Source organism: Chiloscyllium plagiosum, unplaced genomic scaffold (assembly GCF_037043375.1).
Source record: "Chiloscyllium plagiosum isolate Xiang-an unplaced genomic scaffold, Cpla_swu_hap1 HiC_scaffold_19, whole genome shotgun sequence".
NCBI lineage: Eukaryota > Metazoa > Chordata > Chondrichthyes > Orectolobiformes > Hemiscylliidae > Chiloscyllium > Chiloscyllium plagiosum.
Genome location: NW_028270157.1, coordinates 28,526,369 through 28,549,339, shown reverse-complemented (window position 1 = coordinate 28,549,339; position 22,971 = coordinate 28,526,369). Strand labels below are relative to the sequence as shown.

The window sequence follows — 22,971 nt, the reverse complement described above, 5'->3', positions numbered from 1 at the left end:
AAGAACATTAATAGTTTCCTAAGTCTGCAAAAGCTTTACTATCTATACAAGACAGATACTGTAGTGGTAAACAGTAGCCAACCAGTTCCCATTGATAACATCCAGTTACGGGTTATTGACACAAGACAACATTTACAAAAAGGAAAGCACAGACTTAACAAATCTAATTATGTAAAGTATAACCAATAAAAAACTCAAAACTGTACACTAAAGGCTGTGTGTGTATAATTTTTAAAAATAGTTGGAATATAATCATCCGTTCCCTTGTATGAAAGCATAAACCAAAATTTGAAATAAACAATGACTTATTTCCTCTGAATAATACCAACATGCACTGTTATTTAAGAAGTGGAAGTAGAGAACAAGAAATGCATATCTAGAGAAAGCAGCAGTGGTCAAACCCACAACAGCAGCTTTGTGATCTTCAGAGGAATGTTCCTCAAGCTTTGTTCACCATGAAAAGATCCATTAATACTTCTACCCCATCAAATGGCAGGCCATAGCCATGAATGGCACCTATCAGAGCCAAGAGTAAATCCTGTGATTAGAGAGAATTTGCCAAAGAGCCTTTGTAGCCGAGAAAAATGCCTACTCCAGAGTGGAATGTAGAAAATTCCTGGGAGCACAGGCTCCCCTTTGTTGCCAACTCAGGCGTATTCTGGAGCAAAGAAAGGCACAGACAAATTAGATCTCCTCTCTACATCAGCAAGAAAATATATTTGTGAAAGAGATCCATCTCTCTTTTTTTTGAAAACCTACAAATCTGAATGATTACAGTTTGGGTGGTTAGGCCAAAATATTTTAGTGCTAAAATAATGCCACAAAAACAAATGTTCTCTGCTGACCATAAAGTATATTATACAGAGAAAACCCTCCGGTTGTAGGTCCTTGTGAAACAGACAGGGAAATGTTTGTCAGTATGCACATCAGAGACAAGACAGAATAGCTATTTATCTATCCAGGAGATAACAACTAAGTGGTAGTGTGATACAACATTTCACTCCATGCGTGAGACAAACTGCAGACCTCTTTGTCTTTTCTACAAACTCAAAGCACTTTACTAATCATTCACTATTTAAACAATTATTGATATCGTGCAGATGTAAATGTTTACTAACAAAAATGTTTGTGATCTTTATTGCCATAATGGAATACATTCATCACATTTTAATCCTCATTCCGGGACTGCCAATAATTGAGAAAACTCAAACTGATTTTTCAGCCTCTGGTAAAAGTTCCTCCTTCTACTTTGCAAACACAATTGCAAAGTGATATTGAATGGTTCACTGATTGCGATTTCAGCATGGAGACATTTGCAAGACTGAACCTTCCTTGAATGGCATTAGCCCTTAGTTTACCATCCCAGCCCTTTTTTGACTTCCCACAACAATTTGCATTTACGTAGTGCCAATTAATATAGTAATACATCCCACAGTGCTCAACAGGCTTGTTTTTCTCTTCTCCACCTTTAGACCCTCTCTTGATTCCAAATTTCAGTTTAATTTTCTCAATTTTGTCCCACTGTTCATGGCTTCTTTCGCTTGGGACCTCAGTTATGCATATAATTGCAAATTGATGTCACCCTCCTTCCTCCTTCTCTTGAGCAGTTAACATTCCTCACCATTATTTTACATTTTCCAACTCCCAGCAGCGTTATTTCTTTCACTGAAAGAAAATTATGTTAATATGGTATTAAGATTTTTTTTAACAAGTAGTGTTGCTTGGATGTATTTGGCCCATACTCTAGCATGTAGACAATGTACTTAGGGAGTGCATGGCAGGATATTAGATAGCTGGAATTATTTTAAATTGCAAGTGATGGACAGCAATATGTTTCTTCAAATTGAATCAGACTGCACATAAAAGGAAAACATGTTCACCACCACTTTATCAAGAACTAGGGATGGGCAATAAGTGCTGGACAGTCAGTGACGCCCATGTCCCACAAGCGAATAACCTGAGGGTTTGCTATTTACATTGAAAATGATTGGCTTTGAGCTGGAGACAGAAGCAAGACTGCCTAAGGCTGTAGATGACACCACTTTAGTTGGCACTGGCGGGGCATTTAATTTAACTGTCCACCACTAAGGCAGTCCCTCAGGATCAAGGGTTACTTGCTTCCACACCAATTCAATGGGATGATCAGTCACTTTACAATTGCAATGTTTTAAAGAAGTTTGGATAAGTACAAGAATAGGAACGGTCAGGAGGGATATGGGCCAGGAACAGGCAGCTGGGACTAGTTTAATTTGGGATTATGTTCGGCATGGACTGCTTGCACCTAAGTCTGTTTCAGTAGTGTATGACTGTATTAGCAGACAATGCCACATCTGGGATGGTGGTGCTTGAAAGTTTGGATAGATGAGGACTTTGGAGGTTTGCACACTCTCTGCGCTTGAACTTCATCTTTGCATGCTCTCAATCAATTCTCTTGATGTATACAGTGCTGTCCCGAATAAATATTCTCCAGTTTGGTTGGTCACAAGTAAAGTCTCCCATCAATCAACAGCTACGTTTGACCTGGTCCAGGCTGATTTGTGGACATTCTGAAAATGTTTCCATTGCTCTCCCTGGTCTCCCGCTGAGCTCAACTTCCAAGTGGTACTACTGGCCATGTTGGTTTAGGATGGTGCGTTGCTACTGGACAGCCTCCTTGCCACTGTGTTTATAGACTTTGTGAAAGAATCATTGGTGGTAATACGCTCTGTTGCTTTGTGGTGCTTGTTTTACATTGTCAAAGTCTCTGAAGCACATAAGAGTATTTCTGTCACCCAGCAAACCATGGTCTTGGTCTTGGACTTTGGATTCTGGTCACCACATATTCTTTCCTCAGTCAGCTGAAGGCTGAGCTGATACATTGGAGGCATTAAAGAATTTATTTAAACCCTGGGAAATAGGCAGACCAGATACAAAAAAACCTGAATAGTGTTATGAGGTACTGTAGACAGAAAGGAGGGTAATTAATATTTGACCGAAACAAAAGGCAAGATTATAAGATTAGAGAAGGGGAATAAGAGAGGGGATAAAAACAAAATGCCGGAGATGACAGAACACAACAAAGCAGTGGGATGTGAAGCTCATTTAAGGGGAGATGGTGGCATGGTAGTAATGTCACTGGATTTGTAATTAGCAAGGCAAATGTTCTGGGGTCAACAGTTCAATCCTACAATGGTAGTTGGTGGGATTTAAACATTACTAACTCTGTTCCAGGTTTATTAATTAAGTGACCATGACAAAAAAAATCGTTTGTTGCAAAATCCTACCTAGTTCACGAATTCATTTTACAGAAATCCTCCATCCTTACCCAGTCAGACCTACATGTGATTCCTGACCCAAAGCAACGTGGTTGGCTTTTGCCCTCTGCAATGGCTTACCAAACACGGGAGCTCAATTAGTAATGCAAAATAAATACTGAGTTTATCCACAACCCATTAGAATATATCTTTTTTAAATAACCAATACATTGTGGAGCCGCACTAAAGAAAGCAACTTGGACCTTGGAGCTTGTAACTAGAGATGATTATAGGTTTTTGCCACACACTAGAATAGCTAAAGCTGGAATGCAGTACATTAATTCCAATTAGCAAACGTCAAAGAATTTCCAGCCATCAACATCTCTGCAGTTAGGACTAGCACATGTTCGATCAGTTTTGGCTGACAGCTTATGACCTAGAAGCTGAACTACAGATACTGTAACACAACTGGAAGGGGGAAAGATTAACTGGGTCCTTTGCACAAGGAGGCAGTTACACCTTCCTTAAGATTGGGTTGTCTGACATAGACAGTGCTCAGGGACAGAGGAGGGTGAGAGCTAAGAGGAAGCAGAAAGCAGGAACATCAGCCTTTATACTTGTTCAAGAAGACTGGAGCTTTCAGCTTGTCTGGATAAAATGAGAGATTAGAGAGGAGGAGAACTTCTTCAAGGTAGGCATCCTTGGATGAGGCTTCGCTGCGAGGTTAAAATCAACTAGGCAAAAGTGAGGACTGCAGATGCTGTAGATTAGAGCTGCAGCTCTCTCTTCTCTACCCCTGGGCAGCTGTCCTGAACCCTAGCAACAGGCTGGCTACATGGCCTTCAGGACAGCGACCCAGGGCTAGGGGGAAGGATCTGGTTGGCCTGGTGCATGTAGGTATTAATGGCATAGGCAGGACAAAAAAAAGTACCACAGAGTCAGTGAAGAGTCAGGAGCCAAAAGAAGTAGAACCTCAAAGGTCATATCCTCCACATTATTTCCTAAATCATGTGCAAATTCGCATAAGGCAAATCAGTTTAGAGAGATGAATGTGTGGCTCAAGGACTGGTCTGGAGGGAGTGGGTTTCAGTTCATGGGGCGCTGATACCAGTACCAAGGGGGTGATCTCCACCTGAACTATGCTGGGTCAGTGTGTTTGCTAACTGCATAACTAGAGAAGGAGAGATGATTTTAAACTAAATAGTAGGGACAAAGGATCAAAGTTAAGAACATGTAGTGAATCAAAGAGTAGAGTTAAAAACATACAGAATAGTATCATTATGGGAAGTGACAAACAAGGCTGTGACAGGAAGGGATACAGAATACAAATTTAAGAGTAAACCATCAGATAAGACTAGAATTTACAAAATAAAGAAAGGGATACAGTTAAAGACACTGCATCTGAATGCAAGTAGCATTCAAAGAGATTTCAGAGAGCCAAAATAGAAATAAATAAGGTAGATCTGCAGCCACTTCAGAGACTTGGCTATAGGATGGCATGGATTAGACCTGTATCTTCAAGGCCCAGGATTTGTGAGAAGGCTGGGAAGGTGGAAAAAGGTGAACTAATGACTCCATCAGATAATGATGAGAGGGATGACCCAAGTTGAGGAAACCAGGACGTGAAAACTGTTTTGGATAGTATATGTCACTTGGGAGAATAGTGTACAGACCCCCTTAATGTAACCACACGATAGAGAAAACATAATGAGAGCTTGACAGAAAGGAACAATCAAGAAAGATTTCAATCTAAATATTGACTGGAAAAGTCAAATGGCAAAAGTAGACAAAATGAGGAATTCATAGAATTAATTCGGGATAGTTTCTTTCGGGACATAATGAACAGAAACAGACTATACTTGAGCGGAGATTATGGAATGAGATAAGATTAATTATCATAGTGAAAACACCGTAGGTAGCAGCCATCATACAATGACTGAATGTAACATGTGATTTGAGAAGGGAATGACTTTGACACTATTGCTTAAAATTTGAATTTTAGGCAATTATGAAGGCATGAAAGGAGAGTTGGCTAAAGTGAACAGGCAAATTTCATTAGAGGATTGGCCAATACAGAAGCAATAGAAAACTTTTAAGGCAATACTTGAAGATATGTTCCAATGAATAAGAAAAATTTGAAGTGACAGACACCAATCCATGGTTAACGAGAAATGTTAAATGTAGAACAGACAGTAAGAGCTTCTATATTTAGAAAACAAAACAGTTAATAAAGTGAGCACTGATCCTACAGAAAGTGAAGCTGGAAATATAATGGAAAATAAGGAATGCAGATCATTTGAACAGGTATTTTGCATCAGTCCTTACTTCAGTGATTACAAGTAACAGCCCAGAAGCAGCAATAAATCAGAAAATGGAAGGGAGGGAAGAAATCAGAAAAATGGCTATCACTAGAGAAGTAGTACTGAGGAAATGGTTGGAGCTGCAGGCTAACAAATGACTGAGTCCTGATGGATTTCATCCAAGGATCTTAAAGGAGAGGCTGATAAAATAGTTGGTGCATTAACTTTAATTTCCTAAAACCCCTTTGATTCAAGAAAGTTCCATTAGATTAGATGAAGAACAAATGGAACTCCTTTATTGGAAAAGAGAGAAAGACAAAAAGCAGTTTAACTACAAACTTAACATCTGCCATAGGGAAAATGATAAAGCTATTATTAAGGAACATGTAATGGCGCTTAGATAAGTACTAGGCACTTAAGCAGAGTCAAGATGGTTTGGTGAAAGGGAATTCGTGTTTATCAAATTCATTACAGCTCAATGAAAGTCATATCCAAGCAAAAGATGACAAAATAAGAACTCATTTGGACTTCACCCCAATTAGCTTCAGGGTCTTGCGTTTAGGATTCAGAAAATTGTTCATATGCTCTAAATAACTGCATTTATAACCTTTATTGCAGCATTTCCTACAAACGGAGATGTTACCTGTCTGAGTTATGCTACCAAGTTAGCTCGGGTCTTCATTAAATACGCCCAGACTTACAATTTATGGTTGAAATTCCAGTTCCACCGAACTTAAAAAGAGTTGACCCAGCAAGACACAAAAATCATCACATAAAATGGAAGGCTGCCAGAGACTGAGGCCAGTTATGATGTAGATACAAATGTCATGATGAGCAACGCTGAGCGGCTATAATTAAAGGGGAACTACTGCAAACAGATTTTAGGGCGATCACATAGGGCTGAAGAGATAGTTAAAGATCAACAGAAACGTTATTTGAAGTGTCTGTAGCTATTGCAATAAAATCTTATACAACATCTGCAAAAGATTATTAAAACTCCTGGCCAGAAAATGAATTAGAAAATTCACATTACAAGTATGAACTTTCAATTGTTTTTAGTAACAGCTCTCAAAAGTGTAATTATATTCATGGGCAGTTAAGTGAGCACATTTAACAGATCAAATTTTTAAATACTTCAACTATCATACTTGTGGAATACAGATTGAAACCTCTAGTGTAAATCCTCATCTTGTGCTGTCAGATCCCAACACACAACACCCTGATTCATCTCAACCAACTCAGAATGCAAAACTGAAATAGCTACAACTGATAATCTTCTGACCTTGTAAAGGATGGTACTGATGGGAATTTATTTTTTTTTTTAAATGAAAGTCAGCAACGGTTTCTTTTTTATATAATTGAAAATATTGTTAATCCAATTTTTCAGAGGTGGAGGGAATTCGAATGTTCAGATGTAATTTCATCTTCATCTGTGTAAGACCTCACCTCACCTTTAGCAGGAAATGGGGCCAAGTCATTGGAGCTGGAATATAATAGAAGCCTGTATTGTACGACATGAAGCCATCAATAAAATCTGCCACAGGCAGTAAAAGAAAGTATACGAAAGAAAGCTGCGTTACTGATTTCTTTACTCAGAAATATTACATTTCATTGTCATTTTCATGGTAAGTGCATGGAATTTTATTTTCATATTTCTTAGTCAAAGCTTAAGACCCCGTGAATAGGAGTTTTCTTTTGGAGGGAAAAAAAACAAGTGCAGCTGTGTCCTGCACATGCTCACCATCAATGGCAATCATACCATTTCTTTTAAGTTGTCCAAATGTTGAACCTGACAACGCACTGAACTCTGCCTTTACCTTTATTTTGAACATTCTCAAAAATGTAAAATGTATACTTTAAAAACGGATATCAAAATCTATTATTATTCACATTCACGCGGTGGGGAAAAGAAAATGAAAAAAAATCTACTTGTTTATATGCGAATATCCACTTGATTTGTATACAGCTTCAACAGTCAGATGCCAATCATACAATGCTATCATTTTTAGTGTTGGAATAGTTGAAAGACTATTAATAACTTCACTTCAGACTTTGCAGACAAATTTGCTCGGGTGACTCATTTCCTCATCGTGGAATGCTGACTGGAAGGAGGTCTGCATTCTCTGGATGCCCAGTCTAGTTTCCAGCTTGTATCTCGAAATCACATATGACTTAAATCAGTTATTGTACAGGCTGGCAGTACTCTAGTAATCCTAGCATATCCAGTAAGACATCGCCTTCGTCGTGAGCAACATAATATTTTGGTGCTTTTAATGGGAACACAGTTAATGGTTTTAGTCATATATTTTGAGTCACCTTCCTTCACTGCCGGTGCTGCTCATCATGTTTTCAACGATTTCATATCACCTGTTTTCTACCAATATTTTGTACATTAGTAGCAGAGATCACAGATTTAAGATAACTGGCAAATGAAGTAATAGTGATTTGAGGAAAAGCATTTCCATGCAGTGAGTGGTTAAGGGTCTGGAATGCACTGCTGGAGACTGTGACAGAGGCAGCTTCAATTGATGCAGTGAAGAGAGAATTGAAATGCTATACCACAAAGAATATTCATGGCAACAGAGAAAAGATGGAGAAAGGGCAAGAGGTAAATTGATCCTACAGTGTTGGTGCAGATGTAACAGGCTGAATGGGCTCCTTCAGTGCTATATCCATTCAGTAGGTTAGATTCCCTACAGTGTGGAAACAGGCCCTTCGGCCCAACAAGTCCACACCGACGGTCCGAAGAGTAACCCAGCCCCCCCTGACTATTGCACCCAACATTATGAATCGACGTTTCGGGCATAAGCCCTTCTTCAGGAAGAAGGGCTTGTGCCCGAAACGTTGATTCTCCTGTTCCCTGGATGCTGCCTGACCTGCTGCGCTTTTCCAGCAACACATTTTCAGCTCTGATCTCCAGCATCTGCAGACCTCACTTTCTACCCAACATTATGGACAATTAAGCATGGCCAATTCACCTGACCTGCACATCTTTGGATTGTGGGAGGAAATCGGAGCACCCGGAGCAAACCCATGCAGACACAGGGAGAATGTACAAACTCCACACAGACAGTTGCCAGAGGCTGGACTCAAACCTGGGACCTTGGTGCTGGAGGCAGCAGTGCTAACCACTGCTGTAATTCTCAGATCATTTGCGAACAGGATTTGACTTTTTCCAGGAACAATTTTGTAATTGTAAAAGAACGGAGGCATCCAATACACACATACTGATTATCAATGGTCATGCCTTTTAGAGAGATATAGTAAATCATAAGCAAAGCGATTTCTAAAGCTTTACAGCATGGTAATGGGAGCAGAAGCAGAGGTGAGGGAGGGTTGAAGAGAAGAGAGAGGGTGAGAGTTTTTCCAGGCTGTGGGAGACCAGATCAGAAGCAGGACAGGTCAGGAAATTAGCAGGCAAGTGTGTGTCAGGGGGCTTACTTAGGTGTTATCACCTCTAGAGATTTTACCTACATGAGCAATATGTTTGTTGATAGTCGTAGGCTCGCCAGCAGTGAGAAGGCAATTAAAGTGAGTACGGACACAAGGGATGAACATTATTCAAGGAATATGGAATGCTGCCACCAGGGTCCAGCTGTTGCTTTAGCAGCTGACAGGAAGTTGAAGCAAGGTGAGGTTTATTCACAGTGGTCACTTTAGAAGTTCATAGAGTCCCTACAGTGGAGATAGAGGCTATTCGGCCCATCGGGTCTACACAGACTCTCAGAAGATCATCTCAACCTATCCCTATAACCTCACACTTACCACTGTTAACCCACCTCACCTGCAACTACAGGGCAATTTAGCATGGCCAATCTACCTAACCTGCAAATCTTTGGAGTATGGGAGGAAACCATACAGACACTGGGAGAACATGCAAATTCTCCACAGGCAGTCATGCTAGGCTGAAATTGAGCCCAGGTCCCTGGTGCTGTGAGGCAGTAATGCTAACCACTGTTGACAACATGTCACCGACTTAAAGAACAGAACTGGCAAGAGTCAGAAAATCCTTAGCACACACTTGCAATTCAGTTTTGAAGCAGAGTCTATGGCCTTGAAATGTTAACTCTGTTTTTCGCACTCTTCAGATGCAGCCAGACCTGCTGAATTTCTCAAGCAGTTTCTCTTTTCAGATTTCCCACATGTGTTATCTTTGACTTGTACTTGCTTGCCTGGCTACTGCAGAAATCCAACTCGAGCAGTTGGTGGTGGGAGTTAGGCATGGGTATTGCTCCCTACAGCACTATGGTTCCCTCCCACCCCCATCTTGAGCCACCACCATTGGCTCCATTCACTGCAGCATCATACACTCATGGTGTATCTACTTACCACCCACTACTAATTGGCTGGGTTGTGACTCAAAAATCATCTTTGAAACGTGAAGGACAAAATTCAGCACGCAGCAAAAGAAGACCATTCTTATACAACATTCCAGCATCATACTTAGAAAAGGGCATTCACATTTCCAATTTTTAAAAAATGACTTTTATTCCAGCAATGACATCAATCCAGGTGCACTCAGGAGTTTAGGCTATAAAATGACTGGAATTTATGAACTGATCCACTTTCTTTCATCTGGAAAATAGAATAAACAGAATCCTGGGGTTGGAGACACAAAAAGTGCAGTTGCTGGAATTCAAGGTAGACAAACAGGAGGCTGGAAGAACACAGAAAAACCAGGCAGCATCAGGAGGTGGAGAAGTTAAAGTTTCAGGACTGGGTGGTGAGTGTAAGGGAGCTGCAGATGGTAGTGGTTGCGAGAGGGGTGATGGGGTAGGGATATGTGAACATAGATAGAGGTTACGGCCTGGTTGGTCAGTGGGAGGAATGAATTCATTTGATAGCTGGAGGGAAGGGTTGATCAGAGGAATGGAAGGGGGGGGGGGGGGAGCTGAAATGGGAGTTGGGGGAGGGGCTGGAATGGGAGTTGGGGGATGGGAAGGGAGGCTATTTGAAATTGGAGAATTCAATGTTGATTCCTCCAGGCTGTAGGCTTACTAGGCAGAAAATGAGGTGTTGTTCCTCCAATTTGTGGTCTGATTCACTGTGGCAATGAAGAAGGCTAAGAATAGTCACATTGGAAAGGGAATGGGATGGGGAATTAAAATAAGCGGTGACTGGGTGGTCAAGTCAGCCCCTGCAGGCCCAGCTGACATGCTTAGTGAAATGTGTCTCAAGTTTATGTTTGGTCTTCCCAATGTAGAGAAGACCACAGAGAATCCTGGGGTTGGCTGTAAACCATTTGGTTGGACAACATTGTGCAAATTTGGAACTTAAAATGCATGTGGGGCTTCAAACGTATCTGGGGATAAATATGACATACAATGGTGACCCCGGAATCCGAACGCCCTATTGTTCAAACAACTTGGAATCCGAACAATTATTTCGAGAAAATTTTGCCCCAAAATCTGAACACATTTTCAGAATTCAAACACTATGTAGCGTTCAGGTCACACATTATTTGTTCAGTTCGTCCCGGGAAGTAGTCGTGAAAGCATCTCTCGTGTGTCCATCACTAGTTTACCTTGTGTTTTCACCTTGATTTGTGCTTTTTTTTAAATTATCACCCTTGTGCATTCACCATGGCACCCAAGAAGACCAGTGAAGCAAATAAGTGCATTCACCATTAACACTCCTCACTAAGGTAAATGAAGTTATTTTCATGTTAGCACATTTATTTCTTGCTTTTATTATTATTACTTGATATTTAGGTCATTTACTCATCTTATTTTACTTAACCATGTGTATTTGCAGTTAAAAGTGCCTTGAAAAATTTTTTTTTTGGGTCCAGAAACTGATTAATTCACTTTCCATTATTTCTTATGGGGAAAAATAGTTTTGGACTCCGAACTTTTTGCAATCCGAACAGCCTCCTGAACGAATTAAATTCGGATTCTGAGGCACCTCTGTATTAAAGTCTCCCATGGATTACTGTTGAAATAGGAAACTTAAAAAACTTCAGCACTGTTAAAAGGCAGTGTATCTCTCGAAATTGAGCGAATTTTCAAAGCTAGAGTGAAACTCAGCCGAATGTAATGGATCGATACAAACTAAACTAAAATATTAATGGCTAAATACTGGTCAGAACAGATGCACAGATGTAACAAGCTGTAGGTATGTTTAATCAACCTGATCAGACATGTTACAACGCATTCCTGGGGAAGGTGGGACTTGAACCCAAACCTTTTAAAGAGAAGTAGGGACACTACCACTCACAACAACAACAGTTGTATTGAATTAAATCTACATCATAAGTAGCTTTGCATAAAAATGAAAAGTCCTGATCCACTTATTCTGGAGAGTTCTAAAACTGGTGACTTAAATGGTCAGAGATCTGCACTAAGACTTATTTAAAAAGCTACTATCTAAACTGGGTGATTATTAGGTTTATGGGGTGACTAATCTATGGGGTGAAAAATTGACAATTGGTACCACCACGTGCAGTTTACAAAACCACTCACACTCTCTGATAGAGAATCTAGACAGCTGCTCTGAATCACCGGGCTTCCAGACTGAATTCTTTGATTGGAACAGTTCAAACTCAATACCCTACCAAAGAACCTAATGGGCCTCCTCCCCCAGTTCCTAAGAAACTCAAATTTATACACCAATATCTTTCAAAAAGGTGGGATTTGAGTTTGAACAAATTCCTCTCCTGAATGTTAAAAGAGTTAGGCCAAAGTCAAATTATTTCCAATTTGTTGCCTGACTGATGTGGAAATTCAATTATAATTCATCAGCTACTTGTGGGGATTCATTAGAAGCTCATGTTTACGAAATCAAAATAGACAGGTTCAATCAAGATGAATGTGGGTTTTTCAACACAAGTTGGCCCTCTTGTGGCACAGTGGTAGTGTCCCTGCTCTCGGACAGGGTTCAAGTCTCACCTGCTCCAGAGGCATGTAATAACAGCTCTGAATAGATTGATTAGGAAAAACTAAAAAATTTAAAATTCAAACACAAATTGAATGTTCTGTTACGTGATATAATGATTGCTTCTTTTGCCAGTTCTAGTCTAGAGTAAAATTCTCTGCTTTGACAGAGGATAACAAAATATAACCTACAAGCATTTCTATAGGGAACTGTTGTTTATTTTGGAAGAGGGGGCAGACGTACATGTGTAACTTTTCTTTTAAATAAATATTATCTGAAGAGACCTAATGCTACTTTTTCCTATATGTTTGAGTGCTATGACGTACAAGTGCATGCTCACATGCGTCAATAGAGCATTAGGAGCTAGTGTATGAATACAGGAGAAGGCTAGATCTAAAGTAGGCAGCCACAATGTGGCTGCATTATTCAGGACTTGGAAAATAAATAGTGAGATGGTGCTAAATTTCAACCGATATGTTTTAGGAAGAGAAATTTGAATACATCAGCTAAGACTTCTTTCAAGATTAAAGTAGTGGATTCTGTGAGTTCTCTACCCAACAGCAGGTCTGACTCATTGCCTCCAACAAAGGTCACAGAGACTTGAAGTCACCCCAGTCTGAACAGGGATTGTACCGCACCCGTGAACAAAATCTTAGAATCCCTATCGAGGCTATTCAGCTCATTGAATCTGAACCATAATTCAGCTCATTGAGTCTGAACCATACTGCCGAAGTACATCCCATTCACTCACCCCTCCACCCAATCCCTGCTAATCCACCTGTGGGGCACTGTGGGGCAATTCGCCAAGGTAAATCCGCCTAATGTGCATGTCTTTGGACTGTGGGAAGGAACTGAAGCACCCAGAGGAAACCCATGCAGGCATGGGTAGAATCACCACACAGACAGTTGCCAAGGATGGAATCAAACCCAGGCTCATTGGTGCTGTGAGGCAGCAGTTCTAACTACCCAGTCACTGCTCCACTCCAGCTATCTGAGCCACTCACCACTCCCTATCCAGCAACGTTGTACATTGGAGCCGAGAACTCTGGATAGTGGCGACTGAGACTCGAAACTCTTGCCATCAGATAGCTGACCAGGAAACTCTCCTGCTTTTCCCTCTGACCAATGACGTGTATCGGAAGGATTTACAAGTTAGTACTCAAGCTGTTTGGCCACATTATGAGCATACCTTCCTTGGCCATCATGGAATGTAAACTGAACATAGAGCATCTGATTCAAAACCTCTACCCACTGCACCACAAAACTCACTCCTCTCAAAATTAGTGGCCAACAGCTTGCATTTTTATAGTGCCTTTAATATTGAAAAGCATTCCACAGCAATTCACAGATGCAAAGCACATATCTTTGAAATGGTCTCATTGTATTGAAAAGAGAAATAATGCATGTTGAAGGCAATTATTAATAAAAACTAAAGGCAGCAGAGTTAAACATAGAACTGACTGTCCACAAGTAGCTACATATTTAAAATGAATACAGTCAAAGTTACTGGGTGAAAACCAAGAAATTTCAAGACTCCAAATCCAATTTTTCAGCCACTTAGTCATGTCTGAACTGTACAAGAATCTCTGTCAGCTTGGCTCAGCTGAGTCAGAAGGTTGTGGCTTCTTGCTTTCATCAAGGATTTCAGCATGCAATTGAGACTGACAAGACAAATGCAGCATTGACAGAGTGCTGCACTATTGGTGGTGCCATCCTTCAGATGAGGCATTCAACTGAGTGAGTTGCTGTCAGCCTGTTCCAGTGGTTGAATTGGGCGTTAAAGATTCCAGGAAGCTATTTAAAGAGGAGCAGGGAGTTTCCTAATTTGTCCTAGTCAACATTCCGCTCTTTCCTAAGAATGCTAAACACAGATTTACAAATCATTTGTCTCATTTGTTATTTGTAGATCATTACTAATTAAATAGTCACTTCATTTGTCTACCTTACAATATTGATTAAGTTTCAAAGTTACTTGTTGCTATAAAATGCTTTGGGACATTGAACCATAAGTTACAAATAAATGCAAACTCTGTCTGTCAGATACTGAGGACTTAATACGACTGGAGTATTTTTATTCAAAATATTCCAGGATTTCAGAAAACAAACTTTAAAAATATACTTGTTTCAATGTGCTCATCGAACAAAATACAGGAAAGGATTGAGTGTGGGAATATTTCGACCACCAGTAAATACTCGCAAGATATATGACAAGTGGGTCTGATTATGCTACAGTATTTCAAGGCTTATTTTAAGTTGTTTAGACTTCATAGTGACATCAGCTAGAGTTGACGTGCTTCAACATACTGAATTACAGTAATACTGCCAATCTCCCAGCTGGCCAGGGGAATACCTAAATGCTCCAAAATATGGCATCCAGCCCTGACCACCACAGAGTTAAACTATGTATTTTGCTTTCCACGTCCAAGCCTCCAGACAAGAGCCCAGCTTAACCAGAGCGCCAGAAAAAAACCTCCTAAAGTGAAAGAATAAGCTTCAAAATAGCTTTCAGTTTCACAGCAAATTCTAGACTGACCAAGTTTCAGGTTAGCCAGAAATGAAAGTTGACTGCTCTAAGTGTGCAATTTAGGAAAGCACAGCAGTGAATCTTTTAAACAAATTATTTGCTCAGTCTCAAGGGATGAATGTCACATGTGAGGAGATTTTCAGAAAAAAAATGTCTAATTCAATGAAGCGTTCAAAACATTGTCCTATCCACAGAAAGTTGAAAAGGAGTCACCTGGACTCAAAATGTTAGCTTGTTCTCTCTCCATGGATGCTGCCTGATCCGCTGTGATCTCCAGCATTTGTCGTCTTCAGTACAGATTCCAGCATCTGCAGTAATGTGTTCCCACAGAAAGTTATAGTTCTTGTTATTCCTACAAACATAGTTGAAGATTTTGTCTGCAGTAATCTGGCTGTTCTCTGGAAAGAGTAAACACAACTGCAGATAACTGCTTTGAAGCTCTGTTTACTTGTAAAATCAATGTTGTTTTCTTTGACTACATTGTCCTCACAGTGTAATATCGTAGTCCAGACTACCTCCCATCAAAAGGTACAACTTGCCAATATTGGGTAAGTGTAGATTTCATGATGAGTTGGCAGAAGTTTAATAATCAATCTGCAGTTCTGCCAAATAAAGGATTTTAACATGGTTCTTTTATATACCTCATCACTGATGAGTTTTTGCAGTCCAGACTTGATGGACTGAAGGGCCTTTACTGTACTCCATGACTCTACGAATCCATGGCTCTGGCTGTGACTAGTGTATGTTTTGTAAATGAGGAGGAGTTTTGTTTGTGACACCCAGAAATCCAGTCACTGAATTTGGAGGGTCAAGGGACGGTTTGATAGTGGTAGGGATGAAGGCTGGAAGGGAGCATTCCCTTTCATCTTGACCCACAATGCAGTGCTGAAAGGCTCTAAATGTTTCTACAATATAGTCCTTGTCTTCCTTTAGTTGTCAAGCGAAACCTCACAGGATATATATGAGCATAGCTTCCATTAGAATATTTAAATAGACAACTCACTGCCTGGGAATGGATTAGTTGCCCTTCATCCTTCACATGAAGCCAGAGCAGGGGTTTGGTCAGAGTGAGGCTTGAGATGTTTACACATTTTAAATTTCCACACAATGCCAACCACATCCCATTTTTGGGGGTTAAATTTTTTTCTTCTCATGTAGTTCTGCTTGGATTCCATTAAAAGTAGCAGTACATTCTGCACCCATCACCTACTCAACCATCTCCAAAGGTCAGCTCTCAATTCTATTCACATCAGAGTCCAAAGACTTAGAAATATGTTATTACTCTTATAAATGACGCATTCTACAAAGTAACTGCATTTCAGAATAATGTTGTGGTCAAAATAGAATTTGACAGGAGATACTTATGCTTTCCCCAGTTTGTTTAACTGTTGACCCCAACAATGCAAACTGCACAGTTTCATCAGCGTTTGCTCATAGGTGCCTGAGGAGAACCAAGAAATGAAACAGAATATGGATGTGCATTAGTGAACAGATTAATAAATTCAGCTTCAGGCAATCTGTAACTTGTGAAACTCTGTCAGCATTATAATCCAAGACATTGGCTGAAGGCATTCAAGTAGATGGAACCAGTGTTACCAAAGAAAATTTATTACAGTCTGATCCATACCAACCTGAAGTATGGGTTGCATATGAACATGCTTCCATCGTTACACCTACGATCTACTAAGGATCATTTCTGGTAGTTTAACACAGTAAATAGTCGATAGTTCCTATGTGACAGCGCTCATTGGATACATCCCATATTGAGAGTGAGTAAAGGAACAACAGGGACCTTCAAGGAATCATTAAATTTCAATGTGTTCCCAAATAAAAATCCTTTATTGGCTTCCAATTAATCGAGACAACTGGCAGCATGGAAAGTCTTATTGCTCGTCCAATAACTATATCGTAATACACTCGTCATTTCTTCCCAGCAGGGTAGGGGTTAATAGGACAACATTGCCAAAATGGCAGAAAGAGAATCAGCACCAATCAGTTGGAGAGAACACCTTTAAGGTTACTGGCAGAACAAAGGTCAGCCCCTAAACTAGGTTCATCTATAACCATAGTAAAAGCAAAATACTGCAGATGCTGGAAATCTGAAATAAAAATGGAAATAAAAATTAAAATCCAAAATGGAGAAACTCAGCAGGTCTGGCAGCATCTGTGGAGAGAAAAACAGAGTTAACACTTCAAGTCAGTATGACTATTCTTCAGATCTACAAATTGCTCCATTTACCCTCCCAAAACTATAAGTGACCTGGATTTAGCTACAATACTGGTAGCCAATTGACAATGTGAAGAATTGCCCAAACATGATCCTGCACACAAAGAGCCGATCTGGACAATTACCACCCCATCATGTCTATTCTCGTTCATCAATAAAGTGATGGAAAAGGTCATCAACAGTTTGGGTTCCAACAGGGCCACTCAGTTCATGATCTCATTACAGCTTAGTTCAAGCACAGACAAAAGAGCTAAACTTCAGAGGTAAGTGTGGCTGTCCTCTATATCAAAGCTGATTTGCCGAAGTGTGGCATTAAGGAGCCACAGCAAAACTGGAGTCAATGGGAATCAGAGGGCAGAGCCATACTCGCACAAAGATGATGGTTGTAGCTGAAGGTCAAAGTCAGAGAGTGTGGAAAAGCACAGCCAATCAGGCAGCATCCAAGGAAGAGAATTGACATTTTCAGCAAAAGCTCTTCATAAGGGGGTGGCCCAAAGGGGCTGAGAAATAAATGGGAGAGGGTTGGGGCTGGGAGGAAGGTAAATGGGAATGCGATAGGTAGATGAAGGTTGAGATGAAGGTTATCGGTTGAAGAGGGTGGTGGAGTGGATAGGTGGGAAGGAAGATTGACAGGTGGGATGGTTCAAGAGGGCACTCTTCCACTCATTTTCTGCCTTGGAACCCTCCAACCACATGGAATCAATATGGATTTCACCAGTTTCCTCATTTCCCCTCCCCCCACTTATCCCGGATCTAACCTTCTACTCGGCCCTGCCCTCTTGAACTGTCCTACCTGTCCATCTTCCTTCCCATCTATCCGCTCCACCCTCCTCTCCGACCTATCACCTTCACCCCCACTTTCATCTACCTATCGCATTACCAGCTACCTTCCCCCTAGTCCCAACTCCTCCCATTTATCTCTCAGGCCCTTTGGGCCACCCCCTCATTCCTGATGAAGTGCTTTTGCTCGAAACGTCGATTCTCCTGCTCCTTGGATGCTGTCTGATTTGCCGTGCTTTTCCAGCACCACACCCTGACCCGGATCTCCAGCATCTGCAATACTCATTTTTTCCTGTGGCTGAAGGTCAGTCAACTCAATCACAGGACACCTGTGCAGGAGTTCCTCAGGGTTATGTCCTCGGCTCAACCATCTTCAGCTGCTTCATTATATGATCAAGAAGTTCTCACTGATGATTGCACCATATTCAGCGCCATTCACAACTCCTCAAATACTGAGGATCATACTGATTTAAGAACAATGCAACAAAACCTGGACAATATTCAGGATCGGGCTAATGTGGCAGTAGAAGGCTGTCTTTAATTGCAAATCAGAGTCCTGTGTTGGTTGAAGGACGCGACATCAACTCCACCTACCCCTTGAGGCTGCTCATAATAGAAATGCAATCTTTCAATACTTTTGTGGGAACTGAAGCAAATGATTAGTCTTAAGTGCTTGAGCAATTCTGCAATTCCTATCAGAGCTGACAATGTATTGCTGGAAAAGCATAGCAGGTCAGGCAACATCCAAGCAACAGGAGAATCGACGTTTCGGGCATGAGCCCTTCTTCAGGAATTCCTGAAGGAGGGCTCATGCCCAAAACGTCGATTCTTCTGTTGCTTGGATCCTGCCTGACCTGCTGTGCTTTTCCAGCAACACATTTTCAGCTCTGATCTCCAGCATCCGCAGTCCTCACTTTATCCTGCAATTCCTATCATCCATTATTAGATCTTGATTTCACAGCTAAATCACTCCCCCCCCATCCCCACAGCTCTGCCCCAAACCCTCGCCACAAAATGAAATGTGGACAAATGATTGGAACTACCTGGCATTCTTCAGTCTGGCACCTGCAGCTCATGCTGTTGTTTAAATGAGGCTCTTTGTTAAACTTGGCTGGTATTTTCAGCTGGCATCTACCTACGTGCTAACCAATGCTCCACCCAGTGTGTTTCCTACTCACATACAGCACTTTTGAACCTTTGTTAATTAATTAAATTAATTGATTAATTAATTAAGTGCAGTAGATCACTTGGCTCTTTGTGCCTGTATTCAATAAGATCGTGGTTAACCTGATTATGGTCTTGACTTTGCTCTCTGCCTCCCTCGTTACCTCAATTTCCTTGTAGGTCAAAAAACCTCTGCCTTTTTTGATAGGTGCAGTGACATCATCCCATTCCTTACTTCACATTTGGCTTATTAGCCTTTAATGTAAAAGTGACTGATATACAAGAGTAGGAAGACTTATTGAAATTATATAGAGGCTCAGTCAGGCCACATTATTGTGTTTGAAGCCTCGGAGATACAGTATGCAGAAATAATACATTCCAGCTTATGTTTCAAAGAGTTTTATTTACAATGCTTTAAAATGTCTGTCCCCAGGTTTTCAGTGGCTTAGCTTCAGTTCACTTCTCTCTAAGTGACCATGTCCAGACTTAGCTAATCACATGCAATAAGCAATTAACAGACAAAAATAATCAAAAACAGAAGTGAGCACCAGCAATACCTGCAGGACTAGGTTCAGTTTTGACCACCTTACCCAAGAAAAAATATATTAGCCTTGCATGGAAAGCAAAAGAGGTTCACCAGACTGATGCTTGAGATGACAGAATTGTCCTGAAGAGACATTGAATAGTCTGTGTTTTATATTCCCTTGAATTTAGAAGAATGAGAGGTGATCATGTGAAATGAAATTCTTAAAGTCATAAGGCCTTGAAAGGAAGGATGTCGTCACTGTTTGGGGAGTCTGAAAATGACATGGTCCCAGTCTAACAGTAAAGAGATGGTCACTTCAGACAGATGAGGAACATTTGTTCTGTGAAATTTTCCACCCAAGAGAGCACTGTAAATGCTCAGAGGTGGAATTGAGGTGGAAGGTCAGCCGCGGTCTTACTGAATGTCAGAACAGTCTTGGTGAGCTGAATGGTCAATCTGAGCTCTTTGTTTTACCTCCTCTGAAAGAGGTACCTCTTTATTGGTTTCCCTCAAGAATTTCTCTTGACTGAACTTTCCACTTGAGTAAACGGGACTTTGAATAATTGAAAACCAATTTGGCTGCAGGAAGTATCACAGCCATTAAAATCCTAACTCTCATATGACTACACAATTCTCAATGGGAAGGCAGTCAATCGTGTGCAGACTGACTTATCTTTACATAAGCCAGGTTGCTGACGGGATTGACATGTTCATGACCTGGATAAGGTCAATCGCAGAACTGACTTCTTGTGGGATTACTGGGATCTTGTGGCTTACATGGATCAAAGACTCATTGAAAAAAAAAAGTGCCAAGTCATTGAGGAAGCTCCAATAATATATTCAAACTCAATCATGTTGGTAAGTCGCTCCAATATTTTAATTAGTAACCATGGAATTTTTTTTTTTTAAATGCAATATTTTACTGAACATCTTAAATTTCAAGAGTGCAGGAATCACAAAGCAACTTATGCAGCATGTCTCTGAAGTAAATATTTCATAAGGGAACTGTGATGTTCCAGGTCACTATAGTTCGGTGATATCAGTGACTGAATTGAATGGTTCCTGCTTTTTAAGCAACTCTCCTGGCAAAAGTATTGTGCAAAACATTAAGTCTGATAGTGATACTCTTAGGGTCAGACCAGCAAAAATATATTATAAATTGTCAATGCTTTTAAATGTGACACCATTTATATCAGGAGTTCATGTACTAAGCAGGTGACAGAAAGCTGGGTGGGAGGATGAGCTGTGAGGACAATGCAGAAATACTTCAGAGTATTTGGACAAGCTGGTAGAATGGGCAGATGCAGTATGTTGTGGATAAATGTGAAGTAACAACTTTAGTAGCAAAACAGCAAGATAGATTATTATCCGATGGACTAATAATTGAGAGAGAGGAGTATGCAATAAGACCCGGGTGTCCTTGTATGCCAGTCACTGAAAGTAAGTATACAAGGGAGAACTAGCCATTTAGGAACAGAACTGGCTCAAAGATAGAAGACAGAGGGTGGTGGTGGAGGGTTGTTTTTCAGACTGGAGGCCTGTGACCAGTGGAGTGCCACAAGGATCGGTGCTGGGTCCTCTACTTTTTATCATTTACATAAATGACTCAGATGCAAGCATAAGTGGTAATGGTTAAGTAAGTTTGCAGATGATACCAAAATTGGAGGTGTAGTGGACAGTGAAGAAGGTTAACTCCGATTACAACAGGATCTTGACCAGATGGGCCAATGGGCCGAGAAGTGGCAGATGGAGCTTAATTCAGATAAATGCGAGTTGCTGCATTTTGGGAAATCAAATCTTAGCAGGACTTTTACACTTAATGGTAAGGTCCGAGGGAGTGTTGCTGAACAAAGAGACCTGGGAGTATAGGTTTATAGCTCCTTCAAAGTGGAGTTGAAGGTAGATAGGATAGTGAAGGCGACGTTTGGTCTGCTTTCCTTTATTGGTCAGAGTATTGAATACAGGAGTTGGGAGGTCATGTTGCGGCTCTACAGGACATTGGTTAGGCCACTGTTGGAATATTGTGTGCAATTCTGGTCTCCTTCCTATCGGAAAGGTGTTCTGAAATTTGAAAGGGTTCAGAAAAGATTTACAAGGATGTTGCCAGGGTTGGAGGATTTGAGCTACAGGGAGAGGCTGAACAGGCTGGGGCTGTTTTCCCTGGAGCGTCGGAGGCGGAGGGGTGACCTTAGAGGTTTACAAAATTATGAGGGGCATGGATAGGATAAATAGGCAAAGTCTTTTCCCTGGGGTGGGGGAATCCAGAACTAGAGGGCATAGGTTTAGGGGGAGGGGAAAAGATATAAAAGGGGTCTCTTTTTCACACAGAGGGTGGTACGTGTATGGAATGAGCTGCCAGAGGAAGTGTTGGAAGCTGGTACAATTGCAACATTTAAGAGGCATTTGGATGGGTATATGAATAGGAAGGGTTTGGAGGGATATGGGCCGGGTGCTGGCAGGTGGGCCTAGATCAGGTTGGGTTGGACCGAAGGGTCTGTTTCCATGCTGTACAACTCTATGGCTCTATGACCCTAAATGCAGCAAGTAGTCATGAAGGTAAATGGGATGACAGCTTTCATGGTGAGAGGATTTGAGTACAGAAACATGGATGTTTTGCTGTAATTAGACAGGGTAATAATGAGACCACATTTGGAACACTGCGTGCAGTCTTGGTCTTCTCATCGGTGTAAGGATGTCTTTGCTGGAGGGTGCAGTGAAGGTTTACTAGACTGATTCTTGGAATGGCAAGATTGACATATGAAGAGAGGGTGAATTAGTTAGAATTACATTCACTGGCCTTCAGAGGAATATGGGGAATCTCATAGAAACCTAAAAGAATTCTAACAGGACTAGACAGAGTAGATGCAGGAAAGATGTACTCAATGAAAGGGACGTTCAGAATCAGGGATCACAATCCAAGGATATAGAGTAAACCATTTAGGATTGAGATAAACTGAAATTTCTTCACCCAGAGAGTGGAGAGTCTGAAGAATTCACTATCTAAAAGTTGTTGATGCCATATTATTATATAGTGTCATAGAGGCCTGCAGAATGGAAACAGGCCCTTCAGCCCAACTTACCCATTTTCACAATTAAACTAGTTATACTATTTGACTACAAGAAAGAGCTCGATGTAGCACTTGGAGCTAAAGCAATCACAGGATATAGCAGAAAAGCGACAGCAGGCCACTTAGTTGGAGACTGCTCATAAGATACGCAACGCTCACAACGAATGGCAGAGCAGCCTCGATGGATTGAATAGCTTACTCCTGTTACTCTTTTCCATATTTCTATTTTTACAAAGCTTCAAAGTTGTCAGTAGGTTAAATAGAAGAGAGATTTGC

At 40.9% G+C, this 22,971-nt stretch overlaps 1 protein-coding gene across 1 annotated transcript in view; it reads right to left on the bottom strand.

Annotated features, from left to right (window-relative positions):
* hmga2 (high mobility group AT-hook 2) overlaps positions 1 to 22,971 on the bottom strand; it is a 161,231-nt gene that overhangs the window by 60,683 nt on the left and 77,577 nt on the right. The window lies entirely within an intron of this gene.